The following is a 23,786-nucleotide window of genomic DNA, read 5'->3' on the forward strand; positions in this document are numbered from 1 at the left end:
AGGATTTGCACATTCTCCATGGGGTGTTTGTACATTCTCCATGGGGTGTTTGCACATTCTCCATGGGGCAGTTTGCACATTCTATGTGGATTTTGCACATTATCCCTGGGGCAGTTTGCACATTCTCCCTGAGGTGGTTCGCACATTCTCCCTGGGGCAGTTTGCTCATTCTGCGTGGGTTTGCACATTCTCCCTGGGGCAGTTTGCACATTCTGCGTGGGGTTTGCACATTCTCCCTGATGGTTTACACATTCTGTGTGCGTTTGCATATTCTCCCTGGGACGATTCACACATTCTGCGTGGGTTTGCACATTCTCCCTGGGGCAGTTTGCACATTCTCCATGGGGCAGTTTGCACATTCTCCATGGGGTAGTTTGCACATTCTATGTGGATTTTGCACATTATCCCTGGGACAGTTTGCACATTCTCCCTGAGGTGGTTCGCACATTCTCCCTGGGGCAATTTGCTCATTCTGCGTGGGTTTGCACATTCTCCCTGGGGCAGTTTGCACATTCTGCGTGGGTTTTGCACATTCTCCCTGATGGTTTGCACATTCTGCGTGGGGTTTGCACACTGTTCCTGGGACAGTTTGCATATTCTCCCTGGGGTGTTTGTAAATTTCACATGGGGTGTTTGCACATTCTCGCTGGGGCAGTTTGCACATTCTGCATGGGTTTGCACACTGTTCCTGGGACAGTTTGCATATTCCCCCTGGGGTGTTTGTAAATTTCACATGGGGTGTTTGCACATTCACCCTGGGGCTGTTCACACATTCTCCCTGGTGCGGTTTGCACATTCTGCATGGGGTTTGCACACTCTCCCTGGGACAGTTTGCACATTCTCCCTGGGACAGTTTGCACATTCTCCCTGGGACAGTTTGCACATTCTGCGTGGGTTTGCACATTCTCCCTGGGACGGTTTGCACATTCTCCATGGGGCAGTTTGCACATTCACACTGAGATGGTTTGCACATTCTGCATGGGATTTGCACATTCTCCCTGGCGCGTTTGTACATTCTCCATGGGGCATTTGCACATTCTCCATGGGGCAGTTAGCACATTCTCCATGGGGTAGTTTGCACATTCTGCGTGGGTTTTGCACATTCTCCCTGGGGCAGTTTGCCCATTCTCCCTGAGGTGGTTCGCACATTCTCCCTGGGGCAGTTTGCTCATTCTGCCTGGGGTTTGCACATTCTCCCTGATGGTTTACACATTCTGTGTTGGTTTACATATTCTCCCTGGGACGATTCACACATTCTGCGTGGGTTTGCACATTCTCCCTGGGGCAGTTTACACATTCTGCGTGGGTTTTGCACATTCTCCCTGGGGCAGTTTGCACATTCTCCATGGGGCGTTTGCACATTCTCCATGGGGCAGTTTGCACATTCTCCATGGGGTAGTTTGCACATTCTATGTGGATTTTGCACATTATCCCTGGGACAGTTTGCACATTCTCCCTGAGGTGGTTCGCACATTCTCCCTGGGGCAATTTGCTCATTCTGCGTGGGTTTGCACATTCTCCCTGGGGCAGTTTGCACATTCTGCGTGGGTTTTGCACATTCTCCCTGATGGTTTGCACATTCTGCGTGGGGTTTGCACACTGTTCCTGGGACAGTTTGCATATTCTCCCTGGGGTGTTTGTAAATTTCACATGGGGTGTTTGCACATTCTCGCTGGGGCAGTTTGCACATTCTGCATGGGTTTGCACACTGTTCCTGGGACAGTTTGCATATTCTCCCTGGGGTGTTTGTAAATTTCACATGGGGTGTTTGCACATTCACCCTGGGGCTGTTCACACATTCTCCCTGGTGCGGGTTGCACATTCTGCATGGGGTTTGCACACTCTCCCTGGGACAGTTTGCACATTCTCCCTGGGACAGTTTGCACATTCTCCCTGGGACAGTTTGCACATTCTGCGTGGGTTTGCACATTCTCCCTGGGACGGTTTGCACATTCTGTGTGGGTTTGCGCATTCTCCCTGGGGCAGTTTGCACATTCTGCGTGGGTTTGCACATTCTCCCCTGGGCAGTTTGCACATTTTACGTGGATTTTGCACATTATCCCTGGAATGGTTTGGACATTCTGCGTGGGTTTTTTACATTCTCCCTGGGATGGTTTACACATTCTACGTGCGTGTTGCATATTCTCCCTGGGATGGTTTGCACATTCTGCATGTGGTTTGCACATTCTCCCTGGAATGGTTTGGACATTCTGCGTGGGGTTTGCACATTCTCCCTCGGGCAGTTTGCACATTCTGTGTGAGTTTGCATTTTCTCTCTAGGATGGTTTGCATACTCTGCATGGGTTTGCACATTTTCCTTGGGGCAGTTTGTACATTCTGCATGGGTTTGCACATTCTCCCTGCGGCATTTTGCACATTCACACTGAGATGGTTTGCACATTCTGCATAGGATTTGCACATTCTCCATGGGGCGTTTGTACATTCTCCATGGGGAGTTTCCACATTCTCCATTGGGCAGTTTGCACATTCTATGTGGATTTTGCACATTATCCCTGGGGCAGTTTGCCCATTCTCCCTGAGGTGGTTCGCACATTCTCCCTGGGGCAGTTTGCTCATTCTGCGTGGGGTTTGCACATTCTCCCTGATGGTTTACACATTCTGTGTGGGTTTACATATTCTCCCTGGGACGATTCACACATTCTGCGTGGGTTTGCACATTCTCCCTGGGGCAGTTTACACATTCTGCGTGGGTTTTGCACATTCTCCCTGGGGCAGTTTGCACATTCTCCATGTGGCGGTTTGCACATTCTGCGTGGGGTTTGCACATTTTCCCTGGGGCAGTTTGCACATTCTCCATGGGGCGGTTTGCACATTCTGCATGGGGTTTGCACATTCTGCGTGGGGTTTGCACATTCTCCCTGGGGCAGTTTGCACATTCTGTGTGAGTTTGCACATTCTCCCTAGAAAGGATTGCATATTCTGCGTGGGTTTGCACATTTTCCTTGGGGCAGTTTGTGCATTCTGCATGGGTTTGCACATTTTCCCTGGTGGGGTTTGCGCACTCTCCCAGGCACGGTTTGCACACTCCCCCTGGGGCAATTTGCATATTCTGTGTGGGTTTGCACATTCTCCCTGGGGCTGTTTGCACATTCTCCCTGGGGCTGTTTGCACATTCTCCCTGGGGCTGTTCGCACATTCTCCATGGGATGTTTGCACATTCTCCTTGTGGCAGTTTGCACATTCCACATGGGATTTGCAAATTCTGCCTGGGGCTGTATGCACTTTCACCAATAGGCAGTTTGCACACATTGTACGTGGGTTTTGCACATTCTCCCTGGGGCAGTTTGCACATTCTCCCTGGAGCAGTTTGCATATTCTACGTGGGTTATGCACATTCTCCCTGGGACGGTTTGCACATTCTCCCTGGGGCAGTGTGCACATTCTGCATGGTTTGCACATTCTCCCTGGGGCAGTTTGCACATTCTGCGTGGGGTTTGCACATTCTCCCTGGGGTGATTTGCACATTCTGTGTGGGTTTGCGCATTCTCCCTGGGGCAGTTTGCAGATTCTCCCTGGAGCAGTTTGCATATTCTACGTGGGTTATGCACATTCTCCCTGGGACGGTTTGCACATTCTCCCTGGGGCAGTGTGCACATTCTGCATGGTTTGCACATTCTCCCTGGGGCAGTTTGCACATTCTGCGTGGGGTTTGCACATTCTCCCTGGGGTGATTTGCACATTCTGTGTGGGTTTGCGCATTCTCCCTGGGGCAGTTTGCACATTCTCCCTGGAGCAGTTTGCATATTCTATGTGGGTTATGCACATTCTCCCTGGGACGGTTTGCACATTCTCCCTGGGGCAGTGTGCACATTCTGCATGGTTTGCACATTCTCCCTGGGGCAGTTTGCACATTCTGCGTGGGGTTTGCACATTCTCCCTGGGGTGATTTGCACATTCTGTGTGGGTTTGCGCATTCTCTCTGGGGCAGTTTGCACAGTCTGCATGGGTTTGTACATTCTCCAAGTTGTGTTTACACATTCGCCCTGCGACTGTTTGTACATTCTTCCTGTGGCTGTTTGTACATTCTTCTTGGGACGTTTAGCACATTCTCCATGGAGTGTTTGCACATTCTCCCTGGGGAAGTTTGCACATTCTACGTGGATTTTGCACATTCTCCCTCGGGCAGTTTGCACATTCTCCATGGGGCGGTTTGCACATTCTGCGTGGGGTTTGCACATTCTCCCTGGGGCAGTTTGCACGGTCTGTGTGGGTTTGCACATGATCCCTGGGGCAGTTTGCACGGTCTGTGTGGGTTTGCGCATTCTCCCTGGGGCAGTTTGCACATTCTGCATGGTTTGCACATTCTCCCTGGGGCAGTTTGCACATTCTGCGTGGGGTTTGCACATTCTGTGTGGGGTTTGCACATTCTCCCTGCGGTGATTTGCACATTCTGTGTGGGTTTGCGCATTCTCCCTGGGGCAGTTTGCACAGTCTGCATGGGTTTGCGCATTCTCCCTGGGGCAGTTTGCACAGTCTGCATGGGTTTGCACATTCTCCATGTTATGTTTACACATTCGACCTGCGACTGTTTGTACATTCTTCCTGTGGCTGTTTGTACATTCTTCTTGGGACTTTTAGCACATTCTCCATGGAGTGTTTGCACATTCTCCCTGGGGAAGTTTACACATTCTACGTGGGTTTTGCACATTCTCCCTGAGGCAGTTTGCACATTCTCCATGGGGCAGTTTGCACATTCTGCGTGGGGTTTGCACATTCTCCCTGGGGCAGTTTGCACATTCTACGTGGATTTTGCACATGATCCCTGGAGCAGTTTGCACATTCTACGTGGATTTTGCACATTATCCCTGGAATAGTTTGGACATTCTGCGTGGGTTTTGTACATTCTCCCTGGGGCAGTTTACACATTATACGTGCGTGTTGCATATTCTCCCTGGGATGGTTTGCACATTCTGCATGTGGTTTGCACATTCTCCCTGGAATGGTTTGGACATTCTGCGTGGGGTTTGCACATTCTCCCTGGGGCAGTTTGCACATTCTGTGTGAGTTTGCATTTTCTCTCTAGGATGGTTTGCATATTCTGCGTGGGTTTGCACATTTTCCTTGGGGCAGTTTATACATTCTGCATGGGTTTGCACATTCTCCCTGGGGCGTTTGTACATTCTCCATGGGGTGTTTGCACATTCTCCATGGGGCAGTTTGCACATTCTATGTGGATTTTGCACATTATCCCTGGGGCAGTTTGCACATTCTCCCTGAGGTGGTTCGCACATTCTCCCTGATGGTTTACACATTCTGTGTGGGATGATTCACACATTCTGCGTGGGTTTGCACATTCTCCCTGGGGCAGTTTGCACATTCTGCGTGGGGTTTGCACACTTTCCCTGGGGTGGTTTGCGCACTCTCCCCAGGATGGTTTTCATATTCTGCATGGGATTTGCACACTTTCCCTGGGACAGTTTGCATGTTCTCCCTGGGGTGTTTGCACATTCTCCCTGGGGCAGTTTGCACATTCTGCATGGGTTTGCACATTCACCCTAGGATGGTTTGCACATTCTGCGTGGGTTTGCACATTCTCCCTGGGGTGGTTTGCACATTCTCCCTGGGGTGGTTTGCGCACTCTCCCCAGGATGGTTTTCATATTCTGCATGGGATTTGCACATTCTCCCTGGGATGGTTTGCACATTCTCCCTGGGATGGTTTGCACATTCTCCCTGGGGCAGTACGCACACTCTGCGTGGGTTTGCACATTCGGTTGTGGGGGTGTGCACAATCTCCCTGCAGCTGTTTGCACATTTTCTCTGGGGCTGTTCGCACATTCTCCCTGGGGTGGTTTGCACATTCTCCCTGGGGCGGTTTGCACATTCTGCACGGGGTTTGCACATTCTCCCTGGGGCGGTTTGCACATTCTCCCTGGGGTGGTTTGCACATTCTGCCTGGTTTTGACCATTTTCCCTGGGGCAGTACGCACACTCTGCGTGGGTTTGCACATTCGGTGTCGGGGTTTGCACATTCTGCCTGGGGCGGTTTGCACATTCTGCGTGGGTCTGCATATTCTCCCTTCGGCAGTTTGCACATTCTCCATGGGGCAGTTTGCACATTCTATGTGAGTTTTACACATTCTCCCTGGGATGGTTTACACATTCTGTGTGGGTTTGCACATTATCCATGGGGCAGTTTGCACATTCTGTGTGAGTTTGCACATTCTCCCTAGGATGGATTGCATATTCTGCGTGGGTTTGCACATTTTCCTTGGGGCAGTTTGTGCATTCTGCATGGGTTTGCACATTCTCCCTGGTGGGGTTTACGCATTCTCCCAGGCACGGTTTGCACATTCCCCCTGGGGCAGTTTGCATATTCTGTGTGGGTTTGCACATTCTCCCTGGGGCTGTTTGCACATTCTCCCTGGGGCTGTTCACACATTTTCCCTGGGGCTGTTCACACATTTTCCCTGGGGCTGTTCGCACATTCTCCCTGGGGCTGTTTGCACATTCTACCTGCGGCAGTTTGCATATTCTGTGTGGGTTTGCACATTCTCCCTGCGTCAGTTTGCACATTCCACATGGGATTTGCACATTCTGCCTGGGGCAGTTTGCACATTCTGTGTGGGGTTCGCACATTCTCCATGGGGCGGTTTGCACATTCTGCATGGGGTTTGCACATTCTCTCTGGGGCTGTTCGCACAGTCTGCATGGGTTTGCACATTCTCCAAGTTGTGTTTACACATTCACCCTGCGACTGTTTGTACATTCTTCCTGTGGCTGTTTGTACATTCTTCTTGGGATGTTTAGCACATTCTCCATGGAGTGTTTGCACATTCTCCCTGGGGAAGTTTGCACATTCTACGTGGGTTTTGCACATTCTCCCCGGGACGGTTTGCACATTCACCTTGGGACGGTTTGCATGTTCTGCATGGGATTTGCACATTCTCCCTGGGGCGGTTTGATCATTCTTCGTGGGTTTGAACATTCCCCCTGGGACGCTTTGCACATTCTGCATGGGGTGGTTTGCACATTCTACGTGGGTTTGAACATTCCTCCTGGGACGCTTTGCACATTTTGCATGGGGCAGTTTGCACATTCTACGTGGGTTTGAACATTGCCCCTGGGATGCTTTGCACATTCTGCATGGGGCAGTTTGCACATTCTGTGTGGGTTTGCACATTCTCCCTAGGATGGTTTGCACATTCTGCATGGGTTTGCACATTCTCCCTAGGATGGTTTGCACATTCTGCGTGGGTTTGCACATTCTCCCTGGGGTGGTTTGCACATTCTCCCTGGGGTGGTTTGCGCACTCTCCCCAGGATGGTTTTCATATTCTGCATGGGATTTGCACATTCTCCCTGGGATGGTTTGCACATTCTCCCTGGGATGGTTTGCACATTCTCCCTGGGGCAGTACGCACACTCTGCGTGGGTTTGCACATTCGGTTGTGGGGGTTGCACAATCTCCCTGCAGCTGTTTGCACATTTTCTCTGGGGCTGTTCGCACATTCTCCCTGGAGTGGTTTGCACATTCTCCCTGGGGCGGTTTGCACATTCTGCACGGGGTTTGCACATTCTCCCTGGGGCGGTTTGCACATTCTCCCTGGGGTGGTTTGCACATTCTGCCTGGGTTTGACCATTTTCCCTGGGGCGGTACGCACACTCTGCGTGGGTTTGCACATTCGGTGTCGGGGTTTGCACATTCTGCCTGGGGCGGTTTGCACATTCTGCGTGGGTCTGCATATTCTCCCTTCGGCAGTTTGCACATTCTCCATGGGGCAGTTTGCACATTCTATGTGAGTTTTACACATTCTCCCTGGGATGGTTTACACATTCTGTGTGGGTTTGCACATTATCCATGGGGCAGTTTGCACATTCTGTGTGAGTTTGCACATTCTCCCTAGGATGGATTGCATATTCTGCGTGGGTTTGCACATTTTCCTTGGGGCAGTTTGTGCATTCTGCATGGGTTTGCACATTCTCCCTGGTGGGGTTTACGCACTCTCCCAGGCACGGTTTGCACATTCCCCCTGGGGCAGTTTGCATATTCTGTGTGGGTTTGCACATTCTCCCTGGGGCTGTTTGCACATTCTCCCTGGGGCTGTTTGCACATTCTCCCTGGGGCTGATTGCACATTCTCCCTGGGGCTGTTCACACATTTTCCCTGGGGCTGTTCACACATTTTCCCTGGGGCTGTTCGCACATTCTCCCTGGGGCTGTTTGCACATTCTCCCTGCGGCAGTTTGCATTTTCTGTGTGGGTTTGCACATTCTCCCTGCGTCAGTTTGCACATTCCACATGGGATTTGCACTTTCTGCCTGGGGCAGTTTGCACATTCTGTGTGGGGTTCGCACATTCTCCATGTGGCGGTTTGCACATTCTGCATGGGGTTTGCACATTCTCTCTGGGGCTGTTCGCACATTCTCCATGGGATGTTTGCACATTCTCCCTGCGGCAGTTTGCACATTCCACATGGGATTTGCACATTCTGCCTGGGGCTGTATGCATTTTCACCATTAGGCAGTTTACATAATGTACGTGGGTTTTGCACATTCTCCCTGGGGCAGTTTGCACATTCTCCCTGGAGCAGTTTGCACATTCTGTGTGGGTTTGCACATTCTCTGTGGGTTTGCACATTCTCCTGGGGCAGTTTGCACATTCTATGTGGGTTTGCGCATTCTCCCTGGGGCAGTTTGCACATTCTGCATGTGTTTGCACATTCTCCCTGGGGCAGTTCGCACATTCTGCGTGGGGTTTGCACATTTTCCCTGGGGTAATTTGCACATTCTGTGTGGGTTTGTGCATTCTCTCTGGGGCAGTTTGCACAGTCTGCATGGGTTTGCGCATTCTCCCTGGGGCAGTTTGCACAGTCTGCATGGGTTTGCACATTCTCCATGTTGTGTTTACACATTCACCCTGCGACTGTTTGTACATTCTTCCTGTGGCTGTTTGTACATTCTTCGTGGGTTTGAACATTTCCCCTGGGACGCTTTGCACATTCTGCATGGGGTGGTTTGCACATTCTACGTGGGTTTGAACATTCCTCAGGGGACGCTTTGCACATTTTGCATGGGGCAGTTTGCACATTCTACGTGGGTTTGAACATTGCCCCTGAGACGCTTTGCACATTTTGCATGGGGCAGTTTGCACATTCTGTGTGGGTTTGCACATTCTCCCTAGGATGGTTTGCACATTCTGCATGGGTTTGCACATTCTCCCTAGGATGGTTTGCACATTCTGCGTGGGTTTGCACATTCTCCCTGGGGTGGTTTGCACATTCTCCCTGGGGTGGTTTGCACATTCTCCCTGGGGCAGTACGCACACTCTGCGTGGGTTTGCACATTCGGTTGTGGGGGTTTGCACAATCTCCCTGCAGCTGTTTGCACATTTTCTCTGGGGCTGTTCGCACATTCTCCCTGGGGTGGTTTGCACATTCTCCCTGGGGCGGTTTGCACATTCTGCACGGGGTTTGCACATTCTCCCTGGGGCGGTTTGCACATTCTCCCTGGGGTGGTTTGCACATTCTGCCTGGGTTTGACCATTTTCCCTGGGGCGGTACGCACACTCTGCGTGGGTTTGCACATTCGGTGTTGGGGTTTGCACATTCTCCCTGGGATGGTTTGCACATTCTGTGTGGGTTTGCACATTATCCATGGGGCAGTTTGCGCATTTTGCGTGGATTTTGCACATTCTCCCTTGGATGATTTGCACATTCTCCCTGGGACTGTTTGCACATTCTCCATGGGACAGTTTGCACACTCTCCCTGGGGTGGTTTGCACACTCTCCCTGGGGCGGTTTGCACATTCTGCATGGGGTTTGCACAGTCTGCGTGGGTTTGCACATTCACCCTGGGACAGTTTGCACGTTCTGCATGGGATTTGCACATTCTCCCTGGGGTGGTTTGATCATTCTACGTGGGTTTACACATTTCCCTGGGCTGCTTTGCACATTCTGCATGGGGCGGTTTGAACATTTTGTGTGGGTTTGAACATTCTGCCTGGGGCAGTTTGCACATTCTGTGTGGGTTTTCACATTCTCCCTAGGATGGTTTGCACATTCTGTGTGGGTTTGCACATTCTCCATATGGCAGTTTGCACATTCTACGTGGGTTTTGCACATTCTCCCTGGGGCAGTTTGCACATTCTGCGTGGGTTTTGCACATTCTCCCTGGGGCAGTTTGCACATTCTCCATGGGGCGGTGTGCACATTCTGCGTGGTTTGCACATTCTCGCTGGGGCAGTTTGCACATTCTCCATGGGGCGGTTTGCACATTCTGCATGGCGTTTGCACATTCTGCGTGGGGTTTGCACATTCTCCCTGTGGCAGTTTGCACATTCTACGTGGATTTTGCACATGATCCCTGGGGCGGTTTGCACATTCTATGTGGATTTTGCACATTATCCCTGGGGCAGTTTGCTCATTCTGTGTGGGTTTTGCACATTCTCCCTGGGGCGGTTTGCACATTCTGCATGGGTTTGCACATTCTCCCCTGGGCAGTTTGCACATTCTACGTGGATTTTGCACATTATCCCTGGAAGTGTTTGGACATTCTGCATGGGTTTTGCACATTATCCTTGGGATGGTTTACACATTCTGCATGGGATTTGCACATTCTCCCTGGGGCATTTGTACATTTCCATGGGGTGTTTGCACATTCTCCCTCGGGCAGTTTGCACATTCTGCGTGGTTTGCACATTCTCCCTGGGACGGTTTGCACATTCTCCCTGGGGCAGTTTGTACGTTCTGTGTGGGTTTGCGCATTGTCCCTGGGGCAGTTTGCACATTCTGCATGGGTTTGCACATTCTCCCTGGGGCAGTTTGCACATTCTGCATGGGGTTTGCACATTTTCCCTGGGGTGATTTGCACATTCTGTGTGGGTTTGCGCATTCTCCCTGGGGCAGTTTGCACATTCTGCATGGGTTTGCACATTCTCCCTGGGGCAGTTTGCACATTCTGCATGGGGTTTGCACATTTTCCCTGGGGTGATTTGCACATTCTGTGTGGGTTTGCGCATTCTCCCTGGGGCAGTTTGCACAGTCTGCATGGGTTTGCGCATTCTCCCTGGGGCAGTTTGCACAGTCTGCATGGGTTTGCGCATTCTCCCTGGGGCAGTTTGCACAGTCTGCATGGGTTTGCACATTCTCCTTGTTGTGTTTACACATTCCCCCTGCGACTGTTTGTATGTTCTTCCTGTAGCTGTTTGTACATTCTTCTTGGGACCTTTAGCACATTCTCCATGGAGTGTTTGCACATTCTCCCTGGGGACGTTTGCACATTCTCCCTGGGGAAGTTTGCACATTCTACCTGGGGAAGTTTGCACATTCTACCTGGGGCAGTTTGCACATTCTCCATGGGGCGGTTTGCACATTCTGCGTGGGGTTTGCACATTCTCCCTGGGGCAGATTGCACATACTGTGTGAGTTTGCACATTCTCCCTCGGAAAGATTGCATATTCTGCGTGGGTTTGCACATTTGCCTTGGGGCAGTTTGTGCATTCTGCATGGGTTTGCACATTCTCCCTGGTGGGGTTTACGCACTCTCCCAGGCACGGTTTGCACATTCCCCCTGGGGCAGTTTGCATATTCTGTGTGGGTTTGCACATTCTCCCTGGGGCTGTTTGCACATTCTCCCTGGGGCAGTTTACATATTCTGTGTGGGTTTTGCACATTCTCTCTGGGGCAGTTCGCACATTCTACGTGGATTTTGCACATTATCCCTGGAATGGTTTGGACATTCTGCATGGGTTTTGCACATTATCCCTGGAATGGTTTGGACATTCTGCATGGGATTTGCACATTCTCCCTGGGATGGTTTACACATTCTGCATGGGATTTGCACATTCTCCCTGGGGCGTTTGTACATTCTCCATGGGGTGTTTGCACATTCTCCCTCGGGCAGTTTGCACATTCTGCGTGGTTTGCACATTGTCCCTGGGATGGTTTGCACATTCTCCCTGGGGCAGTTTGCACGTTCTGTGTGGGTTTGCGCATTGTCCCTGGGGCAGTTTGCACATTCTGCATGGGTTTGCACATTCTCCCTGGGGCAGTTTGCACATTCTGTGTGGGGTTCGCACATTCTCCATGGGGCGGTTTGCACATTCTGCATGGGGTTTGCACATTCTCTCTGGGGCTGTTTGCACATTCTGTGTGGGGTTTGCACATTTTCCCTGTGGTGATTTGCACATTCTGTGTGGGTTTGCACATTCTCCCTAGAATGGTTTGCACATTCTGCACGGGATTTGCACATTCTCCCTGGGGCTGTTTGCACATTCTCCCTGGGGCAGTTTGCACATTCTGCATTGGGTTTGCACATTCTCCCCGGGACGGTTTGCACATTCACCTTGGGACGGTTTGCACGTTCTGCATGGGATTTGCACATTCTCCTTGGGATGGTTTGCACACTCTCCCTGGGACGGTTTGCACATTCACCCAGGGACGGTTTGCACATTCTGCATGGGGTTTGCACATTCTCTCTGGGGCTGTTCGCACAGTCTGCATGGGTTTGCACATTCTCCAAGTTGTGTTTACACATTCACCCTGCGACTGTTTGTACATTCTTCCTGTGGCTGTTTGTACATTCTTCTTGGGATGTTTAGCACATTCTCCATGGAGTGTTTGCACATTCTCCCTGGGGAAGTTTGCACATTCTACGTGGGTTTTGCACATTCTCCCCGGGACGGTTTGCACATTCACCTTGGGACGGTTTGCATGTTCTGCATGGGATTTGCACATTCTCCCTGGGGCGGTTTGATCATTCTTCGTGGGTTTGAACATTCCCCCTGGGACGCTTTGCACATTCTGCATGGGGTGGTTTGCACATTCTACGTGGGTTTGAACATTCCTCCTGGGACGCTTTGCACATTTTGCATGGGGCAGTTTGCACATTCTACGTGGGTTTGAACATTGCCCCTGGGATGCTTTGCACATTCTGCATGGGGCAGTTTGCACATTCTGTGTGGGTTTGCACATTCTCCCTAGGATGGTTTGCACATTCTGCATGGGTTTGCACATTCTCCCTAGGATGGTTTGCACATTCTGCGTGGGTTTGCACATTCTCCCTGGGGTGGTTTGCACATTCTCCCTGGGGTGGTTTGCGCACTCTCCCCAGGATGGTTTTCATATTCTGCATGGGATTTGCACATTCTCCCTGGGATGGTTTGCACATTCTCCCTGGGGTGGTTTGCACATTCTCCCTGGGGCAGTACGCACACTCTGCGTGGGTTTGCACATTCGGTTGTGGGGGTTGCACAATCTCCCTGCAGCTGTTTGCACATTTTCTCTGGGGCTGTTCGCACATTCTCCCTGGAGTGGTTTGCACATTCTCCCTGGGGCGGTTTGCACATTCTGCACGGGGTTTGCACATTCTCCCTGGGGCGGTTTGCACATTCTCCCTGGGGTGGTTTGCACATTCTGCCTGGGTTTGACCATTTTCCCTGGGGCGGTACGCACACTCTGCGTGGGTTTGCACATTCGGTGTCGGGGTTTGCACATTCTGCCTGGGGCGGTTTGCACATTCTGCGTGGGTCTGCATATTCTCCCTTCGGCAGTTTGCACATTCTCCATGGGGCAGTTTGCACATTCTATGTGAGTTTTACACATTCTCCCTGGGATGGTTTACACATTCTGTGTGGGTTTGCACATTATCCATGGGGCAGTTTGCACATTCTGTGTGAGTTTGCACATTCTCCCTAGGATGGATTGCATATTCTGCGTGGGTTTGCACATTTTCCTTGGGGCAGTTTGTGCATTCTGCATGGGTTTGCACATTCTCCCTGGTGGGGTTTACGCACTCTCCCAGGCACGGTTTGCACATTCCCCCTGGGGCAGTTTGCATATTCTGTGTGGGTTTGCACATTCTCCCTGGGGCTGTTTGCACATTCTCCCTGGGGCTGATTGCACATTCTCCCTGGGGCTGTTCACACATTTTCCCTGGGGCTGTTCACACATTTTCCCTGGGGCTGTTCGCACATTCTCCCTGGGGCTGTTTGCACATTCTCCCTGCGGCAGTTTGCATATTCTGTGTGGGTTTGCACATTCTCCCTGCGTCAGTTTGCACATTCCACATGGGATTTGCACTTTCTGCCTGGGGCAGTTTGCACATTCTGTGTGGGGTTCGCACATTCTCCATGTGGCGGTTTGCACATTCTGCATGGGGTTTGCACATTCTCTCTGGGGCTGTTCGCACATTCTCCATGGGATGTTTGCACATTCTCCCTGTGGCAGTTTGCACATTCCACATGGGATTTGCACATTCTGCCTGGGGCTGTATGCATTTTCACCATTAGGCAGTTTACATAATGTACGTGGGTTTTGCACATTCTCCCTGGGGCAGTTTGCACATTCTCCCTGGAGCAGTTTGCACATTCTGTGTGGGTTTGCACATTCTCTGTGGGTTTGCACATTCTCCTGGGGCAGTTTGCACATTCTATGTGGGTTTGCGCATTCTCCCTGGGGCAGTTTGCACATTCTGCATGTGTTTGCACATTCTCCCTGGGGCAGTTCGCACATTCTGCGTGGGGTTTGCACATTTTCCCTGGGGTAATTTGCACATTCTGTGTGGGTTTGTGCATTCTCTCTGGGGCAGTTTGCACAGTCTGCATGGGTTTGCGCATTCTCCCTGGGGCAGTTTGCACAGTCTGCATGGGTTTGCACATTCTCCAAGTTGTGTTTACACATTCACCCTGCGACTGTTTGTACATTCTTCCTGTGGCTGTTTGTACATTCTTCGTGGGTTTGAACATTTCCCCTGGGACGCTTTGCACATTCTGCATGGGGTGGTTTGCACATTCTACGTGGGTTTGAACATTCCTCAGGGGACGCTTTGCACATTTTGCATGGGGCAGTTTGCACATTCTACGTGGGTTTGAACATTGCCCCTGAGACGCTTTGCACATTCTGCATGGGGCAGTTTGCACATTCTGTGTGGGTTTGCACATTCTCCCTAGGATGGTTTGCACATTCTGCATGGGTTTGCACATTCTCCCTAGGATGGTTTGCACATTCTGCGTGGGTTTGCACATTCTCCCTGGGGTGGTTTGCACATTCTCCCTGGGGTGGTTTGCACATTCTCCCTGGGGCAGTACGCACACTCTGCGTGGGTTTGCACATTCGGTTGTGGGGGTTTGCACAATCTCCCTGCAGCTGTTTGCACATTTTCTCTGGGGCTGTTCGCACATTCTCCCTGGGGTGGTTTGCACATTCTCCCTGGGGCGGTTTGCACATTCTGCACGGGGTTTGCACATTCTCCCTGGGGCGGTTTGCACATTCTCCCTGGGGTGGTTTGCACATTCTGCCTGGGTTTGACCATTTTCCCTGGGGCGGTACGCACACTCTGCGTGGGTTTGCACATTCGGTGTTGGGGTTTGCACATTCTCCCTGGGATGGTTTGCACATTCTGTGTGGGTTTGCACATTATCCATGGGGCAGTTTGCGCATTTTGCGTGGATTTTGCACATTCTCCCTTGGATGATTTGCACATTCTCCCTGGGACTGTTTGCACATTCTCCATGGGACAGTTTGCACACTCTCCCTGGGGTGGTTTGCACACTCTCCCTGGGGCGGTTTGCACATTCTGCATGGGGTTTGCACAGTCTGCGTGGGTTTGCACATTCACCCTGGGACAGTTTGCACGTTCTGCATGGGATTTGCACATTCTCCCTGGGGTGGTTTGATCATTCTACGTGGGTTTACACATTTCCCTGGGCTGCTTTGCACATTCTGCATGGGGCGGTTTGAACATTTTGTGTGGGTTTGAACATTCTGCCTGGGGCAGTTTGCACATTCTGTGTGGGTTTTCACATTCTCCCTAGGATGGTTTGCACATTCTGTGTGGGTTTGCACATTCTCCATATGGCAGTTTGCACATTCTACGTGGGTTTTGCACATTCTCCCTGGGGCAGTTTGCACATTCTGCGTGGGTTTTGCACATTCTCCCTGGGGCAGTTTGCACATTCTCCATGGGGCGGTGTGCACATTCTGCGTGGTTTGCACATTCTCGCTGGGGCAGTTTGCACATTCTCCATGGGGCGGTTTGCACATTCTGCATGGCGTTTGCACATTCTGCGTGGGGTTTGCACATTCTCCCTGTGGCAGTTTGCACATTCTACGTGGATTTTGCACATGATCCCTGGGGCGGTTTGCACATTCTATGTGGATTTTGCACATTATCCCTGGGGCAGTTTGCTCATTCTGTGTGGGTTTTGCACATTCTCCCTGGGGCGGTTTGCACATTCTGCATGGGTTTGCACATTCTCCCCTGGGCAGTTTGCACATTCTACGTGGATTTTGCACATTATCCCTGGAAGTGTTTGGACATTCTGCATGGGTTTTGCACATTATCCTTGGGATGGTTTACACATTCTGCATGGGATTTGCACATTCTCCCTGGGGCATTTGTACATTTCCATGGGGTGTTTGCACATTCTCCCTCGGGCAGTTTGCACATTCTGCGTGGTTTGCACATTCTCCCTGGGACGGTTTGCACATTCTCCCTGGGGCAGTTTGTACGTTCTGTGTGGGTTTGCGCATTGTCCCTGGGGTGATTTGCACATTCTGTGTGGGTTTGCGCATTCTCCCTGGGGCAGTTTGCACATTCTGCATGGGTTTGCACATTCTCCCTGGGGCAGTTTGCACATTCTGCATGGGGTTTGCACATTTTCCCTGGGGTGATTTGCACATTCTGTGTGGGTTTGCGCATTCTCCCTGGGGCAGTTTGCACAGTCTGCATGGGTTTGCGCATTCTCCCTGGGGCAGTTTGCACAGTCTGCATGGGTTTGCGCATTCTCCCTGGGGCAGTTTGCACAGTCTGCATGGGTTTGCACATTCTCCTTGTTGTGTTTACACATTCCCCCTGCGACTGTTTGTATGTTCTTCCTGTAGCTGTTTGTACATTCTTCTTGGGACCTTTAGCACATTCTCCATGGAGTGTTTGCACATTCTCCCTGGGGACGTTTGCACATTCTCCCTGGGGAAGTTTGCACATTCTACCTGGGGAAGTTTGCACATTCTACCTGGGGCAGTTTGCACATTCTCCATGGGGCGGTTTGCACATTCTGCGTGGGGTTTGCACATTCTCCCTGGGGCAGATTGCACATACTGTGTGAGTTTGCACATTCTCCCTCGGAAAGATTGCATATTCTGCGTGGGTTTGCACATTTTCCTTGGGGCAGTTTGTGCATTCTGCATGGGTTTGCACATTCTCCCTGGTGGGGTTTACGCACTCTCCCAGGCACGGTTTGCACATTCCCCCTGGGGCAGTTTGCATATTCTGTGTGGGTTTGCACATTCTCCCTGGGGCTGTTTGCACATTCTCCCTGGGGCAGTTTACATATTCTGTGTGGGTTTTGCACATTCTCTCTGGGGCAGTTCGCACATTCTACGTGGATTTTGCACATTATCCCTGGAATGGTTTGGACATTCTGCATGGGTTTTGCACATTATCCCTGGAATGGTTTGGACATTCTGCATGGGATTTGCACATTCTCCCTGGGATGGTTTACACATTCTGCATGGGATTTGCACATTCTCCCTGGGGCGTTTGTACATTCTCCATGGGGTGTTTGCACATTCTCCCTCGGGCAGTTTGCACATTCTGCGTGGTTTGCACATTGTCCCTGGGATGGTTTGCACATTCTCCCTGGGGCAGTTTGCACGTTCTGTGTGGGTTTGCGCATTGTCCCTGGGGCAGTTTGCACATTCTGCATGGGTTTGCACATTCTCCCTGGGGCAGTTTGCACATTCTGTGTGGGGTTCGCACATTCTCCATGGGGCGGTTTGCACATTCTGCATGGGGTTTGCACATTCTCTCTGGGGCTGTTTGCACATTCTGTGTGGGGTTTGCACATTTTCCCTGTGGTGATTTGCACATTCTGTGTGGGTTTGCACATTCTCCCTAGAATGGTTTGCACATTCTGCACGGGATTTGCACATTCTCCCTGGGGCTGTTTGCACATTCTCCCTGGGGCAGTTTGCACATTCTGCATTGGGTTTGCACATTCTCCCCGGGACGGTTTGCACATTCACCTTGGGACGGTTTGCACGTTCTGCATGGGATTTGCACATTCTCCTTGGGATGGTTTGCACACTCTCCCTGGGACGGTTTGCACATTCACCCAGGGACGGTTTGCATGTTCTGCATGGGATTTGCACATTCTCCCTGGGGCGGTTTGAACATTCTACGTGGGTTTGAACATTCTCCCTGGGGCAGTTTTCACATTCTGTGTGGGTTTGCACATTCTCCCTAGGATGGTTTGCACATTCGGCGTGGGTGTGCACATTCTCTGTGGGGTGGTTTGCACATTCTCCCTGGGGCGGTTTGCGCACTCTCCCTGGGGCGGTTTGCACACTCTCCCTGTGGCAGTTTGCACATTCTGCATGGGATTTGCACATTCTCCCTGGGGTGGTTTGATCATTCTACGTGGGTTTACACATTTCCCTTGGCCGCTTTGCACATTCTGCATGGGGCGGTTTGAACATTTTGTGTGGGTTTGAACATTCTGCCTGGGGCAGTTTGCACATTCTGTGTGGGTTTGCACATTCTCCATATGGCAGTTTGCACATTCTACGTGGGTTTTGCACATTCTCCCTGGGGCAGTTTGCACATTCTCCATGGGGCGGTGTGCACATTCTGCGTGTGGTTTGCACATTCTCGCTGGGGCAGTTTGCACATTCTCCATGGGGCGGTTTGCACATTCTGCATGGGGTTTGCACATTCTGCGTGGGGTTTGCACATTCTCCCTGGGGCAGTTTGCACATTCTATGTGGATTTTGCACATTATCCCTGGGGCGGTTTGCACATTCTGCATGGGTTTGCACATTCTCCATGTTGTGTTTACACATTCGCCCTGCAACTGTTTGTACATTCTTCCTGTGGCTGTTTGTACATTCTTCTTGGGACGTTTAGCACATTCTCCATGGAGTGTTTGCACATTCTCCTTGGGGACATTTGCACATTCTCCATGGGGCGGTTTGCACATTCTGCATGTGGTTTGCACATTTTCCCTGGGGCAGTTTGCACATTCTCGATGGGGCGGTTTGCACATTCTGCGTGTGGTTTGCACATTTTCCCTGGGTCAGTTTGCACATTCTCCATGGGGCGGTTTGCACATTCTGCATGGGGTTTGCACATTCTGCGTGGGGTTTGCACATTCTCCCTGGGGCAGATTGCACATTCTGTGTGAGTTTGCACATTCTCCCTAGGAAGGATTGCATATTCTGCGTGGGTTTGCACATTATCCATGGGGCAGTTTGCGCATTTTGCGTGGATTTTGCACATTCTCCCTTGGATGATTTGCACATTCTCCCTGGGACTGTTTGCACATTCTCCATGGGACAGTTTGCACACTCTCCCTGGGGTGGTTTGCACACTCTCCCTGGGGCGGTTTGCACATTCTGCATGGGGTTTGCACAGTCTGCGTGGGTTTGCACATTCACCCTGGGACAGTTTGCACGTTCTGCATGGGATTTGCACATTCTCCCTGGGGTGGTTTGATCATTCTACGTGGGTTTACACATTTCCCTGGGCTGCTTTGCACATTCTGCATGGGGCGGTTTGAACATTTTGTGTGGGTTTGAACATTCTGCCTGGGGCAGTTTGCACATTCTGTGTGGGTTTTCACATTCTCCCTAGGATGGTTTGCACATTCTGTGTGGGTTTGCACATTCTCCATATGGCAGTTTGCACATTCTACGTGGGTTTTGCACATTCTCCCTGGGGCAGTTTGCACATTCTGCGTGGGTTTTGCACATTCTCCCTGGGGCAGTTTGCACATTCTCCATGGGGCGGTGTGCACATTCTGCGTGGTTTGCACATTCTCGCTGGGGCAGTTTGCACATTCTCCATGGGGCGGTTTGCACATTCTGCATGGCGTTTGCACATTCTGCGTGGGGTTTGCACATTCTCCCTGTGGCAGTTTGCACATTCTACGTGGATTTTGCACATGATCCCTGGGGCGGTTTGCACATTCTATGTGGATTTTGCACATTATCCCTGGGGCAGTTTGCTCATTCTGTGTGGGTTTTGCACATTCTCCCTGGGGCGGTTTGCACATTCTGCATGGGTTTGCACATTCTCCCCTGGGCAGTTTGCACATTCTACGTGGATTTTGCACATTATCCCTGGAAGTGTTTGGACATTCTGCATGGGTTTTGCACATTATCCTTGGGATGGTTTACACATTCTGCATGGGATTTGCACATTCTCCCTGGGGCATTTGTACATTTCCATGGGGTGTTTGCACATTCTCCCTCGGGCAGTTTGCACATTCTGCGTGGTTTGCACATTCTCCCTGGGACGGTTTGCACATTCTCCCTGGGGCAGTTTGTACGTTCTGTGTGGGTTTGCGCATTGTCCCTGGGGCAGTTTGCACATTCTGCATGGGTTTGCACATTCTCCCTGGGGCAGTTTGCACATTCTGCATGGGGTTTGCACATTTTCCCTGGGGTGATTTGCACATTCTGTGTGGGTTTGCGCATTCTCCCTGGGGCAGTTTGCACATTCTGCATGGGTTTGCACATTCTCCCTGGGGCAGTTTGCACATTCTGCATGGGGTTTGCACATTTTCCCTGGGGTGATTTGCACATTCTGTGTGGGTTTGCGCATTCTCCCTGGGGCAGTTTGCACAGTCTGCATGGGTTTGCGCATTCTCCCTGGGGCAGTTTGCACAGTCTGCATGGGTTTGCGCATTCTCCCTGGGGCAGTTTGCACAGTCTGCATGGGTTTGCGCATTCTCCCTGGGGCAGTTTGCACAGTCTGCATGGGTTTGCACATTCTCCTTGTTGTGTTTACACATTCCCCCTGCGACTGTTTGTATGTTCTTCCTGTAGCTGTTTGTACATTCTTCTTGGGACCTTTAGCACATTCTCCATGGAGTGTTTGCACATTCTCCCTGGGGACGTTTGCACATTCTCCCTGGGGAAGTTTGCACATTCTCCCTGGGGAAGTTTGCACATTCTACCTGGGGCAGTTTGCACATTCTCCATGGGGCGGTTTGCACATTCTGCGTGGGGTTTGCACATTCTCCCTGGGGCAGATTGCACATACTGTGTGAGTTTGCACATTCTCCCTCAGAAGGATTGCATATTCTGCGTGGGTTTGCACATTTTCCTTGGGGCAGTTTGTGCATTCTGCATGGGTTTGCACATTCTCCCTGGTGGGGTTTACGCACTCTCCCAGGCACGGTTTGCACATTCCCCCTGGGGCAGTTTGCATATTCTGTGTGGGTTTGCACATTCTCCCTGGGGCTGTTTGCACATTCTCCCTGGGGCAGTTTACATATTCTGTGTGGGTTTTGCACATTCTCTCTGGGGCAGTTCGCACATTCTACGTGGATTTTGCACATTATCCCTGGAATGGTTTGGACATTCTGCATGGGTTTTGCACATTATCCCTGGAATGGTTTGGACATTCTGCATGGGATTTGCACATTCTCCCTGGGATGGTTTACACATTCTGCATGGGATTTGCACATTCTCCCTGGGGCGTTTGTACATTCTCCATGGGGTGTTTGCACATTCTCCCTCGGGCAGTTTGCACGTTCTGTGTGGGTTTGCGCATTGTCCCTGGGGCAGTTTGCACATTCTGCATGGGTTTGCACATTCTCCCTGGGGCAGTTTGCACATTCTGTGTGGGGTTCGCACATTCTCCATGGGGCGGTTTGCACATTCTGCATGGGGTTTGCACATTCTCTCTGGGGCTGTTTGCACATTCTGTGTGGGGTTTGCACATTTTCCCTGTGGTGATTTGCACATTCTGTGTGGGTTTGCACATTCTCCCTGGGGTGGTTTGCGCACTCTCCCCAGGATGGTTTTCATATTCTGCATGGGATTTGCACATTCTCCCTGGGATGGTTTGCACATTCTCCCTGGGATGGTTTGCACATTCTCCCTGGGGCAGTACGCACACTCTGCGTGGGTTTGCACATTCGGTTGTGGGGGTGTGCACAATCTCCCTGCAGCTGTTTGCACATTTTCTCTGGGGCTGTTCGCACATTCTCCCTGGGGTGGTTTGCACATTCTCCCTGGGGCGGTTTGCACATTCTGCACGGGGTTTGCACATTCTCCCTGGGGCGGTTTGCACATTCTCCCTGGGGTGGTTTGCACATTCTGCCTGGTTTTGACCATTTTCCCTGGGGCAGTACGCACACTCTGCGTGGGTTTGCACATTCGGTGTCGGGGTTTGCACATTCTGCCTGGGGCGGTTTGCACATTCTGCGTGGGTCTGCATATTCTCCCTTCGGCAGTTTGCACATTCTCCATGGGGCAGTTTGCACATTCTATGTGAGTTTTACACATTCTCCCTGGGATGGTTTACACATTCTGTGTGGGTTTGCACATTATCCATGGGGCAGTTTGCACATTCTGTGTGAGTTTGCACATTCTCCCTAGGATGGATTGCATATTCTGCGTGGGTTTGCACATTTTCCTTGGGGCAGTTTGTGCATTCTGCATGGGTTTGCACATTCTCCCTGGTGGGGTTTACGCATTCTCCCAGGCACGGTTTGCACATTCCCCCTGGGGCAGTTTGCATATTCTGTGTGGGTTTGCACATTCTCCCTGGGGCTGTTTGCACATTCTCCCTGGGGCTGTTCACACATTTTCCCTGGGGCTGTTCACACATTTTCCCTGGGGCTGTTCGCACATTCTCCCTGGGGCTGTTTGCACATTCTACCTGCGGCAGTTTGCATATTCTGTGTGGGTTTGCACATTCTCCCTGCGTCAGTTTGCACATTCCACATGGGATTTGCACATTCTGCCTGGGGCAGTTTGCACATTCTGTGTGGGGTTCGCACATTCTCCATGGGGCGGTTTGCACATTCTGCATGGGGTTTGCACATTCTCTCTGGGGCTGTTCGCACAGTCTGCATGGGTTTGCACATTCTCCAAGTTGTGTTTACACATTCACCCTGCGACTGTTTGTACATTCTTCCTGTGGCTGTTTGTACATTCTTCTTGGGATGTTTAGCACATTCTCCATGGAGTGTTTGCACATTCTCCCTGGGGAAGTTTTCACATTCTACGTGGGTTTTGCACATTCTCCCCGGGACGGTTTGCACATTCACCTTGGGACGGTTTGCATGTTCTGCATGGGATTTGCACATTCTCCTTGGGGCGGTTTGATCATTCTTCGTGGGTTTGAACATTCCCCCTGGGACGCTTTGCACATTCTGCATGGGGTGGTTTGCACATTCTACGTGGGTTTGAACATTCCTCCTGGGACGCTTTGCACATTTTGCATGGGGCAGTTTGCACATTCTACGTGGGTTTGAACATTGCCCCTGGGATGCTTTGCACATTCTGCATGGGGCAGTTTGCACATTCTGTGTGGGTTTGCACATTCTCCCTAGGATGGTTTGCACATTCTGCATGGGTTTGCACATTCTCCCTAGGATGGTTTGCACATTCTGCGTGGGTTTGCACATTCTCCCTGGGGTGGTTTGCACATTCTCCCTGGGGTGGTTTGCGCACTCTCCCCAGGATGGTTTTCATATTCTGCATGGGATTTGCACATTCTCCCTGGGATGGTTTGCACATTCTCCCTGGGATGGTTTGCACATTCTCCCTGGGGCAGTACGCACACTCTGCGTGGGTTTGCACATTCGGTTGTGGGGGTTGCACAATCTCCCTGCAGCTGTTTGCACATTTTCTCTGGGGCTGTTCGCACATTCTCCCTGGAGTGGTTTGCACATTCTCCCTGGGGCGGTTTGCACATTCTGCACGGGGTTTGCACATTCTCCCTGGGGCGGTTTGCACATTCTCCCTGGGGTGGTTTGCACATTCTGCCTGGGTTTGACCATTTTCCCTGGGGCGGTACGCACACTCTGCGTG

This window comes from Chiloscyllium plagiosum, unplaced genomic scaffold (genome assembly GCF_037043375.1).
Source record: "Chiloscyllium plagiosum isolate Xiang-an unplaced genomic scaffold, Cpla_swu_hap1 HiC_scaffold_31, whole genome shotgun sequence".
In the NCBI taxonomy this organism is placed as follows: Eukaryota; Metazoa; Chordata; class Chondrichthyes; order Orectolobiformes; family Hemiscylliidae; genus Chiloscyllium; species Chiloscyllium plagiosum.